Below are 23,865 nucleotides of genomic sequence, written 5' to 3' on the forward strand. Positions count from 1 at the left end.
GAGGATGCTATGGTGACGAGCCTGTCTCAGAGTGTGTTGTTGGAGACGCTGCAGGCTGAGTGTGACTGACTGCTCCAATCTGCCCTGCTATACATGTGTCAGCGAGGGAGCAGGGAAGCACAAGCTGCTACTAGTCACTGACCGATAGCAGGGGTACTGAGAGCAGGCTGCCTCTAGTCCCTGACCGATAGCAGGGGTACTGAGAGCAGGCTGCCTCTAGTCACTGACCAATAGCAGGGGTACTGAGAGCAGGCTGCCTCTAGTCACTGACCGATAGCAGGGGTACTGAGAGCCGGCTGCCTCTAGTCACTGACCGATAGCAGGGGTACTGAGAGCTGGCTGCTTCTAGTCACTGACCGATAGCAGGGGTACTGAGAGCCGGCTGCTTCTAGTCACTGACCGATAGCAGGGGTACTGAGAGCAGGCTGCTTCTAGTCACTGACCGATAGCAGGGGTACTGAGAGCAGGCTGCTTCTAGTCACTGACCGATAGCAGGGGTACTGAGAGCAGGCTGCTTCTAGTCACTGACCGATAGCAGGGGTACTGAGAGCAAGCTGCCTATAGTCACTGACCGATAGCAGGGGTACTGAGAGCAGGCTGCTTCTAGTCACTGACCGATAGCAGGGGTACTGAGAGCTGGCTGCCTATAGTCACTGACCGATAGCAGGGGTACTGAGAGCAGGCTCCTATAGTCACTGACCGATAGTAGGGATACTGAGAGCAGGCTGCCTATAGTCACTGACCGATAGTAGGTGTACTGAGAGTAGGCTGCCTCTAGTCACTGACCGATAGCAGGGCTACTGAGAGCAGGCTGCCTATAGTCACTGACCGATAGTAGGGATACTGAGAGCAGGCTGCTTCTAGTCACTGACCGATAGCAGGGATACTGAGAGCAGGCTGCCTATAGTCACTGACCGATAGTAGGGATACTGAGAGCAGGCTTCTTCTGGTCACTGACCAATAGTAGGGATACTGAGAGCAGGCTGCCTCTAGTCACTGACCGATAGCAGGGATACTGAGAGCAGGCTTCTTCTGGTCACTGACCGATAGTAGGGATACTGAGAGCAGGCTCCTTATAGTCACTGACCGATAGTAGGTGTACTGAGAGCCGGCTGCCTCTAGTCACTGACCGATAGCAGGGCTACTGGGAGCAGGCTGCCTCTAGTCACTGACCGATAGCAGGGCTATTGAGAGCAGGCTGCCTCTAGTCACTGACCGATAGCAGGGCTACTGAGAGCAGGCTGCCTCTATTCACTGACTGATAGTAGGGGTACTGAGAGCTGGCTGCTTCTAGTCACTGACCAATAGTAGGGGTACTGAGAGCAGGCTGCCTCTAGTCACTGACCGATAGCAGGGATACTGAGAGCAGGCTGCCTCTAGTCACTGACCGATAGTAGGGGTACTGAGAGCAGGCTGCCTCTATTCACTGACCGATAGTAGGGGTACTGAGAGCAGGCTGCTTCTAGTCACTGACCGATAGTAGGGGTACTGAGAGCAGGCTGCTTCTAGTCACTGACCGATAGTAGGGGTACTGAGAGCTGGCTGCCTATAGTCACTGACCGATAGTAGGTGTACTGAGAGTAGGCTGCCTCTAGTCACTGACCGATAGCAGGGCTACTGAGAGCAGGCTGCCTATAGTCACTGACCGATAGTAGGGATACTGAGAGCAGGCTGCTTCTAGTCACTGACCGATAGCAGGGGTACTGAGAGCAGGCTGCCTATAGTCGCTGACCGATAGTAGGGATACTGAGAGCAGGCTGCCTCTAGTCGCTGACCGATAGTAGGGATACTGAGAGCAGGCTGCCTCTAGTCGCTGACCGATAGTAGGGATACTGAGAGCAGGCTGCCTCTAGTCGCTGACCGATAGTAGGGGTACTGAGAGCTGGCTGCTTCTAGTCACTGACCGATAGCAGGGATACTGAGAGCAGGCTGCCTATAGTCACTGACCGATAGTAGGGATACTGAGAGCAGGCTTCTTTTGGTCACTGACCAATAGTAGGGATACTGAGAGCAGGCTGCCTCTAGTCACTGACCGATAGCAGGGATACTGAGAGCAGGCTTCTTCTGGTCACTGACCGATAGTAGGGATACTGAGAGCAGGCTCCTTATAGTCACTGACCGATAGTAGGTGTACTGAGAGCCGGCTGCCTCTATTCACTGACCGATAGCAGGGCTACTGGGAGCAGGCTGCCTCTAGTCACTGACCGATAGCAGGGCTATTGAGAGCAGGCTGCCTCTAGTCACTGACCGATAGCAGGGCTATTGAGAGCAGGCTGCCTCTAGACACTGACCGATAGTAGGTGTACTGAGAGCAGGCTGCTTCTAGTCACTGACCGATAGTAGGGATACTGAGAGTAGGCTGCTTATAGTCACTGACCGATAGCAGGGCTACTGAGAGCAGGCTGCCTCTAGTCACTGACCGATAGTAGGTGTACTGAGGGCAGGCTGCTTCTAGTCACTGACCGATAGCAGGGGTACTGAGAGCAGGCTGCCTCTAGTCACTGACTTATAGTAGGGATACTGAGAGCAGGCTGCCTCTAGTCATTGACCAATAGTAGGGGTACTGAGAGCAGGCTGCCTATAGTCACTGACCGATAGCAGGGCTACTGAGAGCCGGCTGCCTCTATTCACTGACTGATAGTAGGGGTACTGAGAGCTGGCTGCTTCTAGTCACTGACCAATAGTAGGGGTACTGAGAGCAGGCTGCCTCTAGTCACTGACCGATAGCAGGGATACTGAGAGCAGGCTGCCTCTAGTCACTGACCGATAGCAGGGATACTGAGAGCAGGCTGCCTCTATTCACTGACCGATAGTAGGGGTACTGAGAGCAGGCTGCTTCTAGTCACTGACCGATAGTAGGGGTACTGAGAGCAGACTGCTTCTAGTCACTGACCGATAGTAGGGATACTGAGAGCAGACTGCTTCTAGTCACTGACCGATAGTAGGGGTACTGAGAGCAGGCTGCTTCTAGTCACTGACCGATAGTAGGGGTACTGAGAGCAGACTGCTTCTAGTCACTGACCGATAGTAGGGGTACTGAGAGCAGGCTGCTTCTAGTCACTGACCGATAGTAGGGGTACTGAGAGCAGGCTGCTTCTAGTCACTGACCGATAGTAGGGGTACTGAGAGCAGGCTGCTTCTAGTCACTGACCGATAGTAGGGGTACTGAGAGCAGGCTGCTTCTAGTCACTGACCGATAGTAGGGATACTGAGAGCAGACTGCTTCTAGTCACTGACCGATAGTAGGGGTACTGAGAGCAGGCTGCTTCTAGTCACTGACCGATAGTAGGGGTACTGAGAGCAGACTGCTTCTAGTCACTGACCGATAGTAGGGATACTGAGAGCAGACTGCTTCTAGTCACTGACCGATAGTAGGGATACTGAGAGCAGACTGCTTCTAGTCACTGACCGATAGCAGGGGTACTGAGAGCAGGCTGCTTCTTGTCACTGCGCTGTTGACGTTATGACTCCACTGCAGCCCTTTGTTTCCTTATTTTTCACAGATCCAAAACGTACCCATTATAACCTACGCCGCTGTTCAAATGTCCATTTTTTTCCGGCAGGTGTATGACAAGGGCCAATACAAGTCTGAGGGTCCGTGAAAAACACGTACAGCACTCGGACGGCAGCAGTGTACAGTCCGGGTGCTGTATGTGTTTAACATTGCAGAGTACAGGAGAAGCCTTTTCATTTACTTCTTTATCCATCCATGAGAAACACAGATGGTAAAAACGGACACACGGACCAAACACTGATGGTAAAAACAGACACACGGACCAAACACTGATGGTAAAAACGGACACACGGACCAAACACTGATGGTAAAAACAGACACACGGACCAAACACTGATGGTCAAAACAGACACCCGGACCAAACACTGATGGTCAAAACAGACACATGGATGACACACTGATGGAAAAGACCGATGACACAGATACCATTTTTTCATGTACATGTTTAAAGAGAATCTGTCAGTAGCTTTCTGCTATGTAATATAAGGTCAGGATGAGGTAGTGTCCGAGACGCTGATTTCAGGGATGTGTCACTTATTAGGCTGTGTGCTGTTGTTTCAGTACAATGAGTGATTTATCAGCAGGAGATTATCACTGGAATACTATGTGCCCACATTAATCCAGGTCCAACTCTGTCACCACCAGCACTAATTAGCAGCTTACTGTCAATATCCAAGGTACACAGAAAGATGCTAATCTGTGGTGTGGGCTGGGTTAGCTTTCTGAGCTCTGCTACATCTAAAAACTCTGTATCACAACTGCGGCACCCAGTAAACTAAGTGATTGCTGGATCAGGGTCTCGTTCTCTACATTGTGCTGCTCTGAGATGAGGTAGCAAATACCTGGTGACAGATTTCCTTTAAAGTGACCAATAGACATCTTTTTACTGACCTGCGATATAAGAGACTAGCGTTTCCTGACAGGTGACAATCCTGTAGCTGTCACCTGTACACTATAGCTGACAATTTGCTGCATCAGCCATGATCAGTGTTGGCACCGACCTTGGACGTTTAACGCCTTAGCTTCTGTCAATAGTGACTACAGAATCTAAATAGTTAACAGTGTGGGGGCTCCCTCTTTAACCTCATCGCACCCTGAGATCTTGATTGTGTGGCTTGTTCAGAAGTTATCAAAATTTAGGTGGTAAAAATAAACTTTTTCATTCTTGTCATGCCACTTTCTATTACTTCCTGAAAAGAACCAGAAGGGTTAATGAACTACCTGAAATAATTTTTAAATACGTTTAATTTTTTAAAATGGTATCACTTTTGTGTGGTTTCCAACATATAGGACCCCCAAAGTCACTTCAAAACGGAACAGGTCCCTATAAAAATAAGTTTTGTAAATTTCCTTGGAAAAATGAAAAATTACTGCTACATTTTTAAACCTTCTAAAATGCTAAAAAAATAAAACAACACTTTACAAATGGTGCTGATGTAAAGCAGACATGAGGGAAATGTTATTTATTCATGTTTTTGTGTGGTATGACTACTGGGATTAAAGGGATAGTCATTCAAAGTTTGAAAATTGCAATTTTTAAAACATTTTTGTCAAATTTCTGATATTTTTTATAAATAAACGCAAAACATATCAACCTAAATTTACCATTCTTTTAAAGTATCACGTGTCACGGAAAAACAATCTCAAAATCACTGGGATATGTTGAAGCATTCCAGAGTTATTAATACTTAAAGTGACTCTGGTCATATTTAAAAAAAATTGGTCCGGTCACTAAGGGGTTATAAGCGTTGTCCTGCCCTATACAGACTAGAACACAGGCATGATTCCTACCTACTGGCTGGTTTGTGCGGAAGCAACATCACCAGCACCACTCACCTGATGAGGAAATGAGCAGCATTAGAAAACCCTTTAAAGCAACCTATGGACCCTTGCACAAGCAGCCCAGTCAGCATTAGTGTGGCGATCAATGTTCCCTCTAAGCCCTGGTAGCCACTTAAGATGTTGGGTACATTGACAATCTTCTTTCTAAATTGGGTGATCCAAAAGAGCAGCAGAGTTGTCAGGATAGCACCAAAACAGCTATAGTATGGTTGGTGCGAATCTATTCACATGACCTGGTCCATCAGCCACGACTGTAATCAGTGGCACATGTGCTATCGTGCCAGGTCGGCTAATCAAAAGAGGAGCCATGGATGCCATCCGGTAAAAGGCAGTTCTCATGTCTCTGTACCACAGATGTGATCAAAGGAACTGGTCCTGAAAATACGGTAGATTCACACCAACTCAAATAATTAGTTTTTTACATCTTAATCTTTCATGCTGGATTGTCAGCCGTCCGTAAATTCACGAATAATGCAAAAAATATCTGCTTTTGTTTACTGCACTCTGTAGTGTCCTGCAGAAAGAAACTCCGTCCATGATCTATTTTTTTTCTTTACCAAAGTTTGTACTACGCATGGATTATATAGGCAGTACAAACACACCAACAACCAGTCAGACTGACAAGCCGGGACGCAGGTGGGCCGCAAGAGGTAAGAGTGGAGCTGCAGTCACCATTCTGCGTTACATAAGGTCTTATACTCCAGTCACATTCTGAGCTGCAGGCACTATTCTGCTGTTATATGAGGTCTAATACTCCAGTGACATACAGAGCTGCAGGCACTATTCTGCTGTTACATAAGGTCTTATACTCCAGTTACATCCAGAGCTGCAGGTACTATTCTGCTGTTATATCAGGTCTAATACTCCAGTGACATACTGAGCTGCAGGCACTATTCTGCTGTTACATAAGGTCTAATACTCCAGTGACATCCAGAGCTGCAAACACTATTCTGCTATTATATCAGGTCTTGTACTCAGTACATCCAGAGCTGCAATTTCTATTCTGCTATTATATCAGGTCTTGTACTCAGTACATCCAGAGCTGCAATTTCTATTCTGCTATTATATCAGGTCTTGTAGTCTAGTCACATCCTGAGCTGTAGGCACTATTCTGCTTTTACATCATGTCTTATACTCCAGTCACATCCAGAGCTGCAGTCACTATTCTGCTTTTACATCATGTCTTATACTCCAGTCACATCCAGAGCTGCAGTCACTATTCTGCTGTTACTTTATTTTTATGCTGTAGTCACTATTCTGTTTTTACATGTTTTCTACTCCTGTCACATCCAGAGCTGCAGTTAGTTTTGCTGCCACATCATGTCTTTTTCACATCCCGAGCTGCAGTGACAACATCTGTATACAACGTTTTTATTTAATATATACTTTTTTATGATTCATAGGTATTATATTGGGGCATGGCATGGAGATGAGGTTTTTTTTTAAAGGGAAGTGGCTAATGTTGGTAAAAATTCAGGGGCCATCCATGATTTTTGGTTCAGTTGTTCAGGAAAAATCTAAGTTTCAGTTGCTTTCTATCTCATAGCTGGTTCCTCATGCCAATAATGACGTCCGTAGATGAGGGCATTCTGACTGATGAGAAAAGTTAGGGGTATGTTGGATTGAAATCTGCCTGCTATCTTGCTCTGCTGGAAGTGTCAGCAGCGTGCCTCCCCTCCCTCTCTGAATGAGGCCAAGCATGCATGTTTATGAGGGGAAATGGCTGTGGGTTTACAGCTCTTATATGTATGGTCAGCTTTAGGAGTCCTGCAGCTGAGCAGAGAGGTGGCTCTACAATCACCCTGGTGTAAGGGAATAAAAGGTGGTGATCTTGGGTATGGGGGGAGCACAACTGATCACAACATGCCTTAACCTGTGCTCATCAGGGAGAATGGTGGTAGATATAAACATTCATGCTTAGCAGATTGCATGTGTCCATACGACCAGTAGGTTATGTGTATGGTGTAAATAACACGGCTCTAAGGAAAATTCCTAGGGTGCAAACTTGTAGTAATACCATGCCTCTTGCATTTGGATATCTCTAGGATTATGGTAATCTCGCAAAGTGTTCTCACAAGTCATTCTGATCATCCCCATTACAGTAGCCCTCCCCCACTGATTTGGATAGGTCTACTACACATAAGTTTCCCCTTCCAAATTTTATTAAATCCATATGTATAACCAAGACATGTCAGATGTGAGTAAAATCTTTCTCTTGCCATAGATAACTACCTTGAGTGATTTATATGAGAAGGACTTGAGGTGATTTACTAAAGTATGAAACAATTTCAGATCAGCATATTTTAGTGCAAAACAGCAAACTGATGTTTTTCCATCAAATACACAAAAACTATACTTAGGTTAAACTTGCAAATAGCATGACTGATGGAATTGTTCTTAATTAAAAATATACTTATGGGCGTCTTTCATGATAGTGTTATGTAATTGCCAAATGCATGCATGGGAGGATGTTCATAAACTTTACCAGAATTTTTTACACTTCCTCAATTTTCCCATTTCAACAATTTAATTCAACTTCTAAAATACGGAAGCAGCATACCTTACTGTGGTATACTGTTTCCATAACTCGCAGATAATTTCTCCTGAGAATAGCACTTAGGCTTCCTTCACACGTCCTGATATTTCTGGTACTGGAAAAACCAGTACCGGTGCTATCCGTGTACGTGTGTGGCATCCGTGTGCACCATCCGTGTGACGCGTACTGGAATAAGAATGCAGACTAGAAATGACAGATGTTTAGGTGTTAAAGTTGTGCAAAGATACAGATAGATATGGTGTAGATATATAATTAATGCTTTGTGTGTGTAGTTTACTGTACTTGTATTAAGCTAATAAATAAATGAAAAAAACGGTGTGGGGTCCCACCTATTTTTGATAATCAGCAAAGATAAAGCAAACAGCTGCGGGCTTATTAGACTGGGAGGGTCCATGGTTATTGGGTCCTTCTCAGCCTAAAAATACAAGCCAGCATCTGACGTGCCCCCTGGGCCATGTGTGTGTGGGGATACCCGGAACTGGACCCGTTGTGGATGCTGGGGGTTGTAGTTCTTGCGTGGCAGGGACCCGGTCCGTGCCCAGGGCGGTCAAACCAAATGGTAGTCTATATGCTGAATGTCCAACTACGCCACCCGTGGATTGCGGTCAGAGTGAACCGCCGCTGCAGGGCAGACCGCTGAGGCTGGTGTTGTGGGTGCAGCTGGGGGTAGTATAACTCCCCACGGGAGGAGTATAGCCTCAGGGCAGACAATAGGGATGCTGGTGGTGATGGTGCGCGGGAGCAGCAGTAACCACACAGAGTCTGTCATGCGATTCAGGGTCTTTACTGTTGGTGGTATTAAGGGACCCGTCCGGAATACAGGTTAACAATGGAGGCCTGGTCAGTCTGAGAGCAACTGGGAAATCCCACTGGTCAGGGGGAGTTTGTAGGCCTACCGTGCTGACTTCACTCTTTCTTGGCTATCCCGCTGTAGTGTAGTGGTAGCCCACGTCTCTGAGTGTACCGTGTTGTTCTCACCCGTATGACTGGCGACTCGGGCCTTCCGTACCTCTCACCCCTCCAGGGCAGTAGTGGTCCCTCCTCGTGTGGCTGAGCCTCCGGGCTTCCTTGGGCCAGAGGACTTGAAGTCCCCTGCGTGGTGGTTTTCTGCTGCTGGGCTTATAACCCTCACAGCCTCGGACTCCAGTGTCCGGCTCTGTTAGTCTCTAGCCAGGATGAGCTCTGCTAGCTCCCCTCCTGGCCTCGTGTTCCTCCTCTGCCTACAGGGACTCCTCAGCCTGCTGCTGACCTGTCCCTATCTGCAACTTGTCTCTAACTGTTCTCCAACTGGTCTCTCTAACCCCGCCCCAGATCCAGTTTATAAAGGGCAGATTTCTCCCCTCCCTGGACTGAGGCAGGAGGTGCTGCTTGCTAATTGTCCCCAACCAGGGAACCTCCCACCTGCTCTCAGACATGGCATTGCTGCCACTGTGGCGACCAGACCTGGGGTGCCACATTCCCCCCTAGTGAAATTTACTACTCCGGGACTAAACACATTTTGCAAAAACACAACAGGTAATAACAATACAGTAACATATATACAAGAAGTTTAGTCTTTTTAGGTAACGGCGCTCCCGTAACCAGGTGTCCTTGTCACCCAAGATGCACTTTGAGGAACCCGTCCCAAACCCTCCACGTAGGCCCTGGGGTGGCTCCAGGGCTTTGATGATCTGGAGTTGGACCACGTCTTCAGCCACCTCCATGGGTTTTGTGCTCTGTGGTCGTCTTCAAAAGAGGGCACCTTACCAGGTGCAACTATGTACAAGGTACAGTTCCGGTTATTCATTGTCCATAACCTGTTAGTCCATGAACCCTGTTGGGTAACTAGAAAAACATAATTAGTACGCAGGCAACAAACATAAAACATTTGCAATATACAGGTATTTATATTACATTTTAAATTCTCCAGCGAGCTGGTATTTGACCCCTAGTGCTCCTGATGGACCTACGTAACCCACTGTCTGGTGGTACTCTACTCAAGTCCCCTGTTTCCACCTCCTGTGTACTGGGTGTGCTCGTGTCTGCACTAGAGGTGTTTGCAGATGTTACGGGTAGGTTGGACTGAGGCAGGAGGTACTGCATGATAATTGTCCCCAACCAGGGAACCTCCCACCTGCTCTCAGACATGACATTGCTGCCACTGTGGCGACCAGACCTGGGGTGCCACACATCCGCCCCAGAAGTGGCGCATCCATTAGATGTGACAATTCTGGCTCTTTGCCGACTCTTCCCAATTGCCCTGATGCATTGGCAATCGGGGTAATGGTATTGGGGTTGATGTCAGCTGTGATTTCTCAAAATACCAGTAATTAAAAAAAAAACACACACACAAAAAAAACCTTTATTTGAATAAAGACTCCCCCACACTATTCCTGGGTCACCAATTTATGGAAAGAAAAAAAAATCCCCCACTGGTCCGGCGTAATCCACCGAATCCGATGTAGTCCAGAAATGGATGCCTAAAAAACATAAAAAGAAAGAAATAAACGAGACTGTCCCTCATTCACCAATGTATTATTAAAAATGTTCCCATGAAGCTCTGATGTAGCCCACGTTCCCTGAATCCGGGGTCTGAGAATAGCCGTAAAGTTCATGGTATGCACAGGTACTGACGACAAAACTCAACATAGCCGCCGAGTCTCATTGAGCGCAACTTTGCTATGCAGGCAGGAGGCAGAATTAATACATGAAAATTATCCCCCACTCCCACCCCTCCAAGATCTTTTAAGATCTTAAGGGGGGCAAAGTGTGTAAAATAAATATAAAAAAACAAACAAAAATAAAATAGAAACAAAGCATAAATAAATAAATCAAAAGTAAAAAAAATAATAACACAATCTGAATCACTTTCTAGCCCCGCCTTTGTAAATAATAATTGTGCAATGCATTAAAATAATTTCTACGTGAACGGGAATGCAAATTAAATTGTTTCTAACAATCCTTTGTGGTCGTAAAAAATTAAATTATAAATAAAAAAAAGTGAAAAACAGACACCTTTTTTATATTTTTGTTTACTTTTCTCCCGATTTTAGAAAGAAAAAGGAATCTGAACAGTATATAAAAAAGTAAGCCCCATGTATCGTGAAATAAAAGAGGAAAAAATTATTTGCATATCCGAATGAGAATTTGATGGAGGGAGCACTCTCTCTGCTCCAGTCGGTACGACGCGTCACCCAGGAATGATGGCTTGTAAGCTCTTCTCAGAGTAGAAGCTGACACGCCTGCTCCTTGTGTGCGATGCACTGATCTAATGCCCTGCAATGCAAAAGCATTGGAGAGTATGAGATCAGCGATCAGGGCAGGGAAAGTTAATGTCCCATGGAGGGACAAGGTAAAGTAAAAAAAAAAAAAAAAAAAAAAGTTTTAAAAAATTGTAAAAATCTAAAAACAAAAAAAAAATCACAAAATAAAGAACAAAAAAATATATATATATTAATCCAATAAATCAATATATTTATGTAAAATGTAAAACCAAAAATAAACAAAGTACACATATTTTGTATTGCCGCATCTGGAAAGACATGATCTATAAAACTGTCCCACTAGTTAACCCCTTAAGTGGTCAGTTATTATCAAAATTATTAATTCAGAGGTAAAATCTGTATTCGGTGAAAACCGACTTTCCCATTACGGAGACAGGAGATGGCAGGTGCTACCAATAAGATTCTATGTAACCAGAGAAGGTGGAAATCGGTCTATCTATAATGCTCTTCTATTGCAGGATATAATCAAAAAGAAACTGGAGTGTATCAGGTAAAAATCTTAACAATCTTTATTAGAGAATCCATAAAAACATCAAACAACTTCCAATAAGGAATAAAAAATGAGAAGAGCGACAACAAAGTTCCATGTCCATACAAGAAGTATACAGCAATTAATGCAGGAATACATAAATCAAAAGCTTAGGGAGTCAAAAAAGGCTGTCAGTCTAAACAAGGTCAGATAGAAAGTTATACATAATCCCTCTGTAGGTCAATATCAATAGAGCCCAACATATAAATATCAAATTCCTAATGGACTATGTAAAGTTCTTGTAAGACAGTAAGGCAAATAATAGCAGCATCTAAATTAACAGTGGTAAGAGTGTAAATCCACCATTAATCCTCAAATGGTGGACTGGGGAGATAACCAACCAAATATAAATGCAGCACAGTCACAGGTAGATATGCAGAGTATGAGAAGAAACAACTTTGTAAATAGACCTAAGAGAGGTTCAGCAGCAACCATGGAAGGGGTCACGGTATCAATCCAATAAGACCCCCACCCGTTCCAAACCCCATGCTTCCAGTATAGAATAGTGTAGTGCCCTGTATACAACCTGATGGAGACGTGGATGAGTGGCCCCAATGCACGTTTCGCATTTGGCTTCCTCAGGGGCGTTTGTGTCGGGGGGGGGGTCAACAGGCCATGTTTATATAGAGGGCAGAACACCTTCTAAGGATGCAGCATGAGTGGCGCTTCCAGCGACAGTAGTGAGGACCTCGGGGCTCAGAAAGGAAGGAGTGATGTTTTGGAATGCAGACTTTGATGGAATGGTCTGCAGGTGTCATGTCGCATTTGGAGAGCCCCTGATGTGCTTAAACGGTGGAAACCCCTGACAAGTGACCACATTTTAGAAACTAGACCCTTCAAGAAATTTATCTAGATGTGTGGCGAGTACCTTGAACCCACAGGTGCCTCACAGAAATTTATAACTTTGATCTGTGAAAATGAAAAAATATATTTTCCCACAAAAATTTTGTTTTCACCCCCAATTTTTTTAATTTTCACAAGGATAGCAAGAGAAAATGGACCCCAAAATTTGTTGTGCAATTTCTTTTGAGTACACTGATACACCATATGTAATCGATAGCTACTTTTGTGGCACAGTGCAAAGCTCAGACGGGAAGAAGTGACATATTGGAGTTCAGATTTTCCTGGAATGGTTTGAGGGTGCAATGTCACATTGGCAGAGTCCCTGAGGTGCAAGAGCAACAGAAACCCCCATATGTGACCTCATTTTACAAACAACACCCCCCAATGAATTCATCTAGGGGTACAGTGATCATATTGACACCACATGTGCCTCAGAATTTTATTCCATTGGGCGGTGAAGAAAGAATAAATTACATTTTTACCACTAAAATGTTGTTTTAGCCCCATGTTTTTAATTTTTCTAAGGGCTAATAGGAGAAATTTTTACAACAACCTGAGGTCCATATTTCCTGAGTGCGCCAATACCCTAATCGAGAAATACTTTTCAGGCACAGTGCAAAGCTCAGAAGAGAAGGAGCGCCATATTATAGTGCAGATTTTGCTGCTGTGGTTTGAGGGTGCCATGACCCACTGGGAGAGCCCCTGAGGTGCCACAACAGTAAAATCTCCTATGAGTGACCCCCTTTTACAAACTACACCTCTCAACGAATTCATCTAGAGGTGAAGTGATTATATACCACGGGTGTGTCACAGAATTTTAAACCATTGGGCAGTGAAGAAAAAATAATGAAATTTTTAGCACCAAAATTTAGCTTTTAGCCCCAGATTTTACATTTTCACACATGGAAGTGGGTAAAAATGGCACCAAAATTTGTCCCACAATTTCTGCTAAATGTGGTAATACCCCATATGTGGCTGTACAGTGCTGCTGAGCCACGCGGTGAGACTCAGTAGTGATGGAGCGCTATTTGCCTCCTGGAGCACAGATTTTTCTAGAATAGTTTGCAGACTCCGTATACTGAGCCCCTAAGTGCTAGAAGAGCAGAATCCCCCCTCAAGTGTATCCATTTTGGATATTATACCCCTTTGGGAATTTATCTACAGGTGTAGTGACGATTTTGACTACATGGGTGTTTTTTAGAAACAAGCAGCAGTGGATGTTGCTGAGTGAAAATTGCAAACTGTCGTTGTAGTGACCAGTACATTGTAGTGCCCAGCTCATGCTTCTGGAGACATGCTCCCGTAAATTATCGCTAGAGAAATGCCAAACGTGTACACTAAATGTGGTTTAGGCACGCTGTGGGGCTCAGAAGAGAGGAAGGGCATTTCTATTTTGGAGAGCAGAATTCATTGGATTTCTTTTGGGGGGCAAAGAGCCATAGCGCTTTTCCTGAGCCTTTGTATTACCAGTAATGTGGAAGCTACCTAAATTTTCGTTGACAGATGACGGACCTGAGTGGGGGCTTTTTTTGTGGATTGAGTTGAAGCTTTTTTTGGGAACATTTTGCATAACATTTTAGATCACATTTATCCTGCGCTCTACACTAAGCACTTACATCAGGGTTTCAATCTAAATATCAAAGTGACGTGATTCAGATGAAATCCCTGAGGCACTATAATGAGGCAATAGAGTTACTCTGGACTCCGTCTGGTCTCTGTTCAGCGGTGTTCTTTTCAGAAGTGCACAAAACTGTGGCTGACAGCATTTTTATGCATGCATAATAAGATGGACACTGCCGGATCACAGGTCATACGCCACAGTGCCTCCATCTGCCTCATTATAGGGAATCTACCACCGGAGGTTCCGTCTGAATCGCATATTTCAGAGATTTACACGGAAACCCCGATGTAAGCGCTCAGCATAGAACGCAGGATAAATGTGAGCCAAACCTTACTGCAATCTTTGGGAGGCAGAATGAACAAATGAACAGCAGGTTAAGAATTGGTTTCATTTATTTTTACACTGTTCTTTGTGCGGTATAAGTGATTATACAACTTTATTCTTCGGGTTGGTGCGATTACAGCGGTACCAGATTTATATTGTTTTTTTTATGTTTGGCTGCTGTCACACACTAAATATCACTTTTTTGCGCATTGCCATATTTTGAGAGCTATAATTTTTCCATATTTCTGCTGACAGAGTCATGTGAGGGCCTGTTTTTTGCAGGACGACTTGACGTTTTTATTGGTACCATTTTTGGGCACATGACATTTTTTGATCGCATTCTATTTAGATTTTTGGGAGGCAGAATGAACAATACCCAGCAATTCAGGAATTGTTTTTTTTTTTATGCCGTTGTGGGTGTGGTAAAATTGATAAGGCAGCTTCATTCTTCAGGTCAGTACGATTACAGCGATACCACATTTCTATTGTTTTTTTATTTTATGCTGCTTTTACACAATAAACACTTTTATAGAAAAAATAATTATTTTTGCAACGCTTTATTCTGAGAGCTATAACTTTTTTATTTTTCCGCTGATTGATCTGTATGGCGGCTTGTTTTTTGCAAGACAAGATGACGTTTTCAGCTATACCATTTTTATTTAGATTTGTCTTTTTGATCATGTTTTATTCCACTTTTTGTTTTGGCGGTAAGATGAAAAAGCATTGTTTTGCTCTGTTTTCCTTTTTTTACGATGTTCACTGAAGGGGTTAACTAGTGGGACAGTTTTATTGAGTAAGTCATTCCGGACACGGTAATACCAAACATGTATTTTTTACAATTTTATTTCATTTTTTACATAAAATTACAAATTTATAAGTACAATATGTATATATTTTTTTAATTATTTTCTGATTATTTTTTTTTTAAATATTTTTTCAATTTTTGTTTTCCTATTTTTTTTGCTTAGTCCCACTATGGGATTTTCACTTTTGGCAGTCTGATTGCAGTCATAAAGCATAGCAATGCAGGAGCACTGCTATGCTTTGTAGCTGTCAGCTCTGACACCCGGCAGCGATTGCGCGCATAGCCTGTGTGCACGCAAAATCGCCTGAGCATACTCAGTACGTCCAAGGTCAGGAAGCACTTCCTAACCAGGAGTATTGAGTATGTCTAAGGTCGGGAAGGGGTTATGTGTGTCTTTAACTCCTTCAAGGCCTTTAACGTACCCATACGTCATGGTTAGATAGGGATTCCTGACCTTTGAGATATGGGTACAGGAGCTATGCCTGTACGGTCACTACGGGGAGCTTGGCTTCAAGGGGTTTTTGCACAAAGTACAGTACATTTTAATCAATATATTTTGGAATAAAAATAAGTTTCACAATTATGTGTTTAAAAAAAATTGTTGCCATTTGTTGGCTTTGCCTCAGAAACGGCTTTTTTGTTGTCACCCTACAAGTGTTCTATCGGATTAAGGTCCGGGGATTGGGCTGGCCTCTCCGTAACCTCAGTTTTGTTGGACTGGAACCAAGATTTTGCTCATTTACTGGGGTGTTTAGGGTCGTTGTCTTGTTGAAACACTTATTTCAAGGGCATATCCTCTTCAGCGTAAGGCAACATGACCTCTTCAAGTATTTTAATATACTGTATGCAAACTGGTCCATCATCCCTGGTATGCGGTAAATAGTTCCAGCAACATAGTAAGATAAACATGCTCATATCATGATGCTTTCCCCACCATACTTCACTGTCTTCAGAGTGTACTGTGGTTTGAATGCAGCGTTTGTCGTCTGACAAACTGTTTGTGGCCCTTGGACCCAAAAAGAACAATTTTACAGTCATCAGTTCATAAAATGTTTCTCCATTTCTCTTTAGGCCAGTTGATGTGTTCATTGGCAAATTGTATCTGCTTGGGTTCATGTCTTTTTTTTTTAACAGTGGGACTTTGCGGGGACTTCTTGCTAAGAGATTAGCTTCACACAGGCGTCTTCTAACTGTCACAGTACTCACAGGTAACTTGAGACTGTTTTTGATCATCCTGGAGCTGATCATTTGTTGAGCCTTTGCCATTTTGGCTATTCTTCGATCCATTCAAATGGTAGTCTCCCGTTTTCTTCCATGTCTCTCTGGTTTTGCCTTCCATTTTAAAGCATTGGAGATCATTTTAGCTGAACAGCCTATCATTATCTGCACTTCTTTATAAGTTTTACCCTCTCCAATCAACTTTTTAATCTAAGTACGCTGTTCTTCTGAACAATGTCTCGAACGACCCATATTTCTCAGGCTTTCAAGGAGAAATGCATGTACAACATGTGCTGACTTCACCCTTAAATATGTGCCATCTGATTCACACCTGTTTCTTCACAGAATGTTTGACCTCACTAATTGAACTCCACACTGCTATTATTTTGATCACACCCCCTTTCGATTAATTATTTAAATACACAGACTCAAAAACATGCAGATCATGAATGCTGAGTTGGTTTTCTTAGAATCTACTGCACCAACTTGGAAATTGTTTGACATGTGGTAATATAATTTGTACCAAAACAGTGATTAATCTGGTTAGTCATATTGGACTGCTATTATTTTTACCACTACTGTATATTCTCTTTTGCATCCTCCCCTGGCCAGGAGCTGGAGTATGATCAGAGATGAGAAAAAAAACAAAGACACAAACACAATACACAAATACCCTGCAATAAATAAATAAACCATAACGATGCATGAAAATAATATAGGGTATTTAGTTAACATAATTTTGATCAAAATAATGCAAAAGCCATCCCACGTCATCATGGTGACCCTATTTGGGACACTCCTAACTCTAATATTTAAAACCTTACCGTTTGTCAAGTGGCATGCATGTGGATACGGGCTGAGAGACTGAACCCAGCTAGTGTACACACAGACCTGGGAAGCAAGATGAATAAACTTTCTAGCTCAAGGAAAGGGCAGGCCACACCCTTATATGCACTTGTGCACATTGCCATGGCAGCTTGAGGTCATCATGACGACCCACGGGTCAGCCAGCTACGGCAAGCCTGTTAGACCATGCTGGTCTAATAGGCTTCTGTCAGTTCAGCACTGACAGGTATAATGCATTGCAGCGATCTGTCTGATAAAAGTTAAAGTCCCAAAAAGGGACTAAGTGAAAAAGTGAAACAATTGTAAAAATATTTAAAAAACTCACAAAATAAAGAACAAAGAAAATAAAAGCAAATATTATACCAATAAATACACATATTTATGTAAAAACAATATAAACAAAAAAAGTACACATATTTAGTATTGCTGCATCCCGAACGAGTTAACCTATAAAATTGTCAGACTAGTTAACCCTTCAGTGAACACCGTAAAAACATTAAATAAAAAACATGGCAAAAAAATATGCTTTTTGATCATACCGCTAAACAGTTGTATCAGATGAGATCAAAATGGAAATAAAAATGTTATCGCTGAAAACGCAATCTTGTCCCGCAAAAAAACAAGCTGCCATACAGCTCTCTCAGTGGATAGAGAAAAAAGTTATAGCTCTCAGAATACAGCAATGCAAAAACAATTATTTTTTCTATAAAATAGTTTTAATTGTGCTAAAGAAGCAAAACATAAAAAAATTCTATAAATGTGGTATCGCTATAATTGTACATACCCAAAGAATAAAGCTGTTATCACTTTTAGCACACAGTGAACATCATTAAAACGATCCAAAAAAACAGTTCCTGAATTGCTTGATTGTGTTCATTTTGCCTCCCAAAAATTGGAATAGAAAGCGATTAAAAAATGTTATGTGCCCGAAAATGGTAGCAATAAAAACGTTAAATCGTCCTGCAAATATAAGCCCTCACATGCCTCTATCGACAGATATATAGTAAAATTATAGCTGTCAAAATATGGCAATACAAAAACTAGTTTTTACAATAAAAAGCGTCTTTTAGAGTGTGACAGGAGCCAAACATAAAAACCCAATATAAATCTGGTATCACTGTAATTGCACTGGCCTGAAGAATAAAGTCATCTAATAACTTAAATAAATAGAACCAATTCTTGACCTGCTGTTAATTTGTTCATTCTGCCTCCCAATGATCGCAGTAAGGCTCGGCTCACATTTATCCTGCACTCTACGCTGAGCGCTTACACCGGGCTTTCCAAGTAAATGTCTGAACTACATGATTTAGACAGAACCCACGACGGAAGATTACCTATAATGAGGCTGATGGAGGCACTGTGGACCCTGTCTGGCCTATGATTCAGCGGTGTCCGTCTTTTTAAGCATGCATAAAACTGTGGTCAACCACAGTTTGGTGCACCTCTGAAAAGGAAAGGAGACTGCTAAACAAAGGCCAAGCAAAATCCAGAGTAACTCTCCTGCTTCATTACAGTGAATGGATCATGCAGGGATTTTATCTGAATCACCTCATTCGGAGATTTAGATGGAAACCCTGATGTAAGTGCTCAGCGTAGAGCACTGGATAAATGTGATCCAAAATGTTATATAAAATGTTCCCAACAAAAGCTACAACTCAATCTGAAAAAAAAAGCAAGTCCCCACTCAGGTCCATCATCTTTCAATGGAAATATAAGGGGCTTCTACGTTACTTGTAGCACATATGCTCTGGAAAAGCGCTATGGCTCCTAGCCCCGCCAAAAGAAATCCAGCAAATTCTGCGCTCCCAAGTCCAAATGCCTCTCTCACTTCTGAGCCCTACAGTGTGCCTAAACCACATTTAGTGACCACATGTTTGGTTTTTCTGTAGCAATGAGAACCTGTCTAATTTACAGGGCTCATGTCTCCAGACGCACGGGCTGGGTACTACAATGTACTGGTCACTACAACATACTGGGCACTGCAATGTATGGGCACTGCAATGGCAGATTTGCAATTTTCACTCAGCAAAATCCACTACCCCTTGTTTCTGGAAAACACACATGGAGTCAAAATCTTCACAACACCTGTAGATAAATTCCCAGAGGGTGTAATTTCCCAAATGGGATCACTTGAGGGGGGATTCTGCCCTCTGTCACTTAGGGGATCTGTATATGGAGTACGCAAACTATTCAATGATCATTTGTTCTCCAAGTGTCAAATAGTGCTCCCTCTTTCCCAAATCTCGCTGTGTGGCTAAGCAGTATTGTACAGCCACATATGGGGTATTGCCACGCTCAACAGAAATTGTGTGACACATTTTGTTCTGTAGTTTTACTTATTTCCCATGTAAAAATGTAAAATCTGGGGCTAAAAGAAAATTTTTGTTGTAAAAATGTAGTAATTTTTTCTTCACTGCCCAATGGTATAAAATTCTGTGACACACCTGTGTAGTCAATATGATCACTGCACCCGTAGATGAATTCATTGAGAGGTGTGGTTTGTAAAATGGCGTCTCTTATAGGGGGGGGTACTGCTGTTCTGGCACCTCGGGGGCTCTGCGAATTTGACATTTCAGCCTAAAACCATTCCAGCAAAATCTGAACTCCAATATGGTGCTCCTTCCCTTCTGAGCTTTCTACTGTGCCTCAAAAGTAGTTTTTGACCACATATGGGGTATTGCTGTACTCAGGGGAAATTGCTTAACAAATAGTACTGTTCATTTTCTCCTATTAGGCATTCTAAAAATTAAAATCTTGGGGCTAAAGCAACATGTGAAGACCCAGGGTCTTCCGTGGGCATAACACTACTCAGACAACACAGGGTGAGGGTAAAACAGTGTGGCACTACTTTATTGAACCACAATCGGACAATAAACAGGCATAACAGTCCCAGCAAGTACCCAAGATGGTGCAAATTACAGAGTCCTCACCCTTCTGCTGGCCCGCCGAGAAAAGAGTAGCTGCAATTTCGGGGCTTCCAAGGCCAACTACCCCCTCTAGTGGCACCCAGCTTTTGTCAGGCCCCCAAAGAGAGAAGGTAACGACAAGCTTAGGAAACTAGCCTAGATGAGTTCCTAGGTGGGGAACCATCATGGGAGTAGGGTCTGGCACTGGCAGTAGGGGTACTGGAACTCCCAAAACTGATTACATAACACAAGCCCTTTCCCCACTTGAGGCTCCTGGTCCTAATGCAACCAACAACTCCTGATTTCAGGCTGCTGGGGACTGGGTTGAATCCAGACCGCCACTGGGTCCTTGCTCTGGCAATTCCTCTGGGTCCATCTCAGCGGAGTTTTCTTCGTCCTCCACGACGTTTGATGGAGCCGCCATGCAATCCATCTACTGTCCTGAAGGATGTCTCTCATTCTCCTTGTAAAGTCTTTCTGATGCTCCTTGATTCTGCTTGCAGCACTACAGATATCCCTCTTTATATTTACATCTATGTAAAGTCATCAGTCACAGGTTGGGGGAAACATGTTAGTAGAAAAAAAGGATAATTTTCCATTGACTCAGCCTAATGTTATACTATTCTGTGAATCGCCTAAGGGTTAAAAATGTTCACTGCACCCTTAGTTGAATTCCACAAGAGGTGTAGTTTCCAAAATGGGGTCACTTCTGGGGATTTTTTCTGTTTTGGCATGTCAGGGGCCCTTCAAATGTGACATAGCATCCTCAATCTATTCCAGCCAAAATTTCACTCCAGAATTCAGTTTGCGCTTTTTCCCTTTGGAGGCCTGCAGTGTGCCCAAACAGAAGTTTTTCACCATATGTAGGGTATCGTCATATTCGGGAGAAATCGCAAAACATATTTTGGGGTCCATTTCATTGGCTGTAAGCTATAATCATTAGTGATGAGTGGTTATGTTCGGTTAACCCTTTCGCCGAGTATACTCGGCCGAGCACAGAGTATTTATAGTGTGCTCGGGCTTTAAGTTTTCCTCGCTCCGTGAACATGATTTGCGACTGTTTGACAGATTTAATACATGTGAGGAATGCTGGAAAAACAGGCCTTCCTCACATGTATTAAATCTGTCAAACAGTCGCAAATCATGTTCACGGAGCGAGGAAAACTTAAAGCTCGAGCACACTATAAATACTCTGTGCTCGGCCGAGTATACTCGGCGAAAGGGTTAACCGAACATACTTGCTCATCACTAATAATCATCAACATTAACAGAAATAAACACTTGAAATAGATCACTCTGTTTGTAATGACTATATAATATGAGTTTCACTTTTTGTGTTGAAGAACTGAAATAAATTAACTTTTTTATGATATTCTAATTTAGTGAGATGCACTTGTATTTATACCTGCGGGTTTGCTGCGGTTCAATTAAAGTCAATGGGCAGGAAACGCTGCAGAAACGCAACATACAATGGACATGTTGCGTATTTAAATGCAATGACAATCCTGAGCGGAAAATTCCGCATCATGTGCACAGCATATCAGGATTGTCATTGCATTAGCTGGCAGAAGGATTACATGACGTTTTTGATGCATTTCCGCGCGGAGAAAATTCTGCGAAAACGCATCAAAAACGCTACGTGTGCACTTAACCTCAATCCCATGCAGATTTTTTCCTATCAGTCTGTATTAAACTACTTAAAAAGAACCCATCGTTTTGAAAATACAGTCCAGCAAACAGACAGAGGAGGATTTGAGAAGACTGATATACTGTTTTGTGGGAAAAGACTTGTTATAACTTGCAATGCATTAATTTAAATCCCTTTACTTTCTGTGCTTTCAGTAAAATGGGCGATCCTAATGTGAATTGATACCTTTCTGTATGCACACAAGGAAAGCTGTCAATCCCTCAGTAGAATTGCCCACCTTACTGAAAAGCTCCGAATAAGCGTAGATATTAATTAATGAAACACGGGTCATACTGTCCCTGAAAACTACCGTACATAGCAGTCTGCTCAGCTCCTCCCGCAGTTTGGACTGCAATTTCAAGGTCCCCTTAAAATGATTTTGTGTCATTATTGGCTACCACTGTCATATATGGGTATTCTGGTGGGCATTCTGGGCTCTTTTGTGAGCACATCAGAAGATCAGGTGGGGATATACCCTTTTATAAGGTCAGAATGGAAAGTTTTTACTAGCAGTTTAGTCTTGCATTTGAGTAATGGTGGCCATATGCATTAGACTAAAGTTGGCTTATTGCTTCACCCCCCAGTTTTGGTAGGGCAGCGTATCAAATGTGTATATGTGAGGTATTTAGCTGACATTTGTTTGCCTATGTTGAGAAGCAAAAAAAATTCTGGCATGTTGAATTTCTGCATCTCCCTATTGAGAATATATGCACTCTCAGCCGAATTGATCTTGCATGTGTATGGGGAGTTCGATAGGAATAGCGCTTGGCAGAACAAACGTTCAGCTGACAGCTGCTGAAGGTGTATGGACATGGGAACATGTCAACTGTCTGGAATCTTTTACCATATCCCTGTGACATTTATAAAGAGAGAACTCTTAGGTGGCCACCCAGTTTTACATTGTCTCAAAGCTACACCTCTAATTATATCAGATTAAGATCAAAATTCCTTTTAGTTAAGATGACGATGTTATTTTATGGAACAGAAAAGCTCAGACTTAGATTTGTTTGTTATTTGGGTGAATTAAACTTTTGTATTATATTTTTTTTAGATTTCATGAGCTGCAAGAAAGAAATTGGAGTAACAAATGTTGTTATGCCATGACACAAGGAAGAGGAGATCAAGGCAACGTTAGATACATTTTTCAAAACTTTGTTGTGGAGCACAATGCACATAACAGAAAAGATTTGGCATGCAAGTGTGGCACCCCTGCGGGTTCAGTCGCCACAGAGGTACTGCATCTGACCCAGAGGTGTGGTATCCCACTCTCAGGTAAGGATGGAGTACTGCCCGGGGCCCACACACTTGCATCCATTACACTTCAGGAGGGAAGGGCGAGATTGCTCCTAAGGGAGAGCACAGTCCCTGGTCCCTAGCTGGAGGGTGGAACCATGTAGTGGGTGTGGGTGGAGTAAGAAGTACAGGGGAGCACTTCAGCAGTAGTATAAAAAGGGGAGCCATCTTGGGAGTGGTCAGAACAGTTGAGACCAGACAGTCTGAGAGGAGAAGGAGTGGGAGCAGGAGCTCTGCTCAGGAGGAGCGGGCCTAGAGAGAGAGGCCCAGGAGGAAAGGCTGAAGAGGAAGGGAGCGGAGGAAGGCTCCAGGAGTAAGGGGTTCCTAGGGGCACGGGAAGTGCGGATGCCACCCGTGCGCCCGAATCTACCAGGATGTGGAGGGATCTGGCCGCAGAGGGGACCGCCCACTAAACTAGTGGAGAACTACAAGGCTCAGCTAGAAACCAGATTCTTCTGCACTTTCAGGGTGTAGTTGCTAATTGCCGCAATTAAATCGCCGAAAGGGTGGCCACAGAGGGTCCAGGGGACTGCAGGTCGCCAGACAAGATCCGAGGTCACCCGCTTGGGACACTGGTTGCGAGGCGCAGGGCAGGATGGTGAGAACCAGCGCAGGAA

General features: G+C 43.4%; 1 long non-coding RNA gene across 1 annotated transcript; it reads left to right on the plus strand.

Annotated features, from left to right (window-relative positions):
* Positions 1-5,344: 5,344 nt before the first annotated feature.
* On the plus strand, positions 5,345-23,845 carry LOC141258237 (uncharacterized). The gene is made up of 3 exons (XR_012318250.1): positions 5,345-6,006; positions 16,433-16,506; positions 23,007-23,845. It is a non-coding gene; the product is annotated as an uncharacterized lncRNA (long non-coding RNA).
* The last annotated feature ends 20 nt before the right edge of the window (positions 23,846-23,865 follow it).

The sequence above is a fragment of the Phyllobates terribilis genome, unplaced genomic scaffold (genome assembly GCF_046119375.1).
Source record: "Phyllobates terribilis strain yellow unplaced genomic scaffold, ASM4611937v1 Scaffold_3__8_contigs__length_932513732, whole genome shotgun sequence".
NCBI lineage: Eukaryota > Metazoa > Chordata > Amphibia > Anura > Dendrobatidae > Phyllobates > Phyllobates terribilis.